Genomic DNA, 2,726 nt, shown 5'->3' with positions numbered 1-2,726 from the left:
GAGCTCTCCTGAAGAGGAGCTCTGCTTTCAAGCATCGTGTGTCATAGGGAGCAACTATCTGAGGAGCGCTCCTTCGAAAGCCTTTAAAGGGACACTTTCAAGCGCCTTCACACGTTCTCAGCCGAAGCCACGTGTCGCGTTTTAGGTGTTCCTTTGAATTTTTTCTTTTTTATTTTTTCACAGGCGTTTTCGGCTTTTTCAGGTTTTTTCATATTTTTCGCTGCTTCTGGAAACCAAAAAATGTCTTTTGTTTTTCCTCGAAAGACACGGTTTGGCTTCCGCAAAAGGCAAGGATTTTCTTTTCGCGAGAGGTATGGCCGTGCCTCCAGCATATGGGAAAAAAAATCACGAGAGGCATGTTTTGCTTCTGTGAGAGGCACAGATTTGACTTTGCGACAGGCATGTTTTGCTTTCGTGAGAGGTATGGATTTGCTTTCGGGAGAGGCACGGTCGTGCCTCTCGGAAACGGAAAAAAACTGTTTTCTGTTTTTTTTTCCTTCACAAGACGTATGGTTTTGCTTCCGTGAGAGGCAGGGACAGAAAAAAAACATGTTTTTACTTCCGCGGGAGGCGCGGCTGTTTCATCCGGGTTTTTTTCCATTCGTTTTTTTTTGTGGAATCTAGTTTTAAAGACCTCAACACGAGGAATCAAACAGTGAAAATGGTTCGAGACTTGTACGCACGGCTTAAGAGGTAAAACGTTTTGAAATAACGGATCTACGAAAAAAAAACTTTCATGTTGCGATAAGTGGCACACATGAACTACGCCACTTGTCGCAACATGAGGAGGTGGGAGTGACCTTTGAAAGGAGTACTAATACCAACTTGTAACGCTTAAGATCCGGTACTATCCTCATCTTGTGTAGAGGGTCTCGATAAGGATACAAGTGCATCTCGTTGTTTCGCAATAATGAATATCGTTAGAAATACATGTAAAGACGAGATGAGTATATGAAATTGGCTTACAGTCACCACAAGTTAAATCATGATCATCTTAAATACAATCATCATACAAAAAAACAGGGTGTGACTACGCACGAAATCAAACGATAAAAGCGACATCCATCTTGCTAATCCCAGGCTCCCGACCAAGTATCCCGTTCCTCTTCTCTAGAGGTGATGTACATACGCCCACGCTCCTCATCATATCCCATTGGAGTCTGGAGGCATCATCTGGATCGATGTCATCTGTACATGTACATGTTGTGTTGTATCCCTCCGTAAACTAATATAAAAGTGTTTAGATCACTAAAATAGTGATCTAAATGCTCTTATATTAGTTTACAGAGGGAGTAGTAATCTATGAGCCACTAGGACTCGACAATCTCATCCCCCAAGGTATCGAGTCTAATTAAGCTATTAGGATATGTATGCTTAAGTGATGAGGTTGCAACAAGCACTAAGCATGTTTTAAGTGATTAACTTATGAGTACAAGAACAAAATGAGAATCTACGCATAAACGGGTGTGAACTAGATATGATCAAGAAGTGATCCTGAACACCGACTTACGGTTCAAACATGACCCCACCATGTTCTCTTCCCGAACTTCCTCGAAAAGAAACCATCACGGTTATGCACACGATTGTACTTTAGATTGAGTTTACTTCCAGTTTGATATAACCGGGTGTTCAACAATTTCCAAGTTGCCACATAACCACAGGCACGACTTTCCGAAAGATTTAACCGTGCAGGGGTGCTCCAACTCATGCATCACAAACTAGCCACAAGTTGCGATGGAAAACCTCAACCTCAGATAGCCCTAAGTATCCTCGGAATTCCGGTGCACAAGACATTCATTATAGGTAAAACAAATCCAACAAGACCGCCCGACAGGCCAGATCCCGATAGGAACCGCTTATCTCGTTATCAGGGCACTACCAGATGAACACTACGTACAGAGGCTTGTTACAAATCCCCCAAGTTGCCCCGGGATGGCCCCACGAGTGGCTCTGTTTGGACCAACACTCATGAGAAGCACTCGACCGGGTTACTGAGTAATTATCCACGGGGTAGCTACTACGTATGCAATTTAATTAGTTATTAGCAAATGTAGTACAGATGCTAGGCCTTGTCGGAAGTGTATTATCCCTAAAGGAATAATCAAAGGGGTCACTATAACACCCCCAAGCATGTTAGGTGGGCTTAATATGAAACATAACACCGCTTCTATAATATCACATGGAAGAACTTACACCTGCAACTAGCAACGTTACAAAAAGGGTTGAGCAAGCACTAACTTAGCAAAACAACTATTTGCTCGGAAGGTGGAGGTTAGAGGCTTATCATGGCATTTAGGGAGGCTTGACAAACAAATTGTAGGAACTGAGACATAGCAATAGAAAGGAGACAACTATCATAGCAATGATAGTAGTAGTATCCAAGGTAATGATCATCTTGAGTGAAATCCTGCATGAAAGAAGAACGAATCCGTGAAGTAGACAAACGGGTGTAGTCGAACGAATCCTCACACTACAAAACTCCTAGGAAGAAGAAGCAAATCAATAAAACAAACAAACAAGTATGATGCATGCCAAGTTTTAATAGGCATGGCATGAGGGGTGGACCCAACTAAAATCTTGGGAGGGGGGCAAGAATGCATTCACATATCAACAAGTCAATCATCCATATTGATTAAATATGGGCATAATCATTTCGTACTTTTACATCATGAGGGGGCGAAGCCCCCCCCCCCCCCCCCCCAGCAATTTTCATTATGCACGGATGA

This window comes from Hordeum vulgare, chromosome 1H (assembly GCF_904849725.1).
Source record: "Hordeum vulgare subsp. vulgare chromosome 1H, MorexV3_pseudomolecules_assembly, whole genome shotgun sequence".
NCBI classification, from domain to species: Eukaryota; Viridiplantae; Streptophyta; class Magnoliopsida; order Poales; family Poaceae; genus Hordeum; species Hordeum vulgare.
The sequence above is the reverse complement of the archived record's forward strand: the minus strand, read 5'-3'. Positions refer to the sequence as shown.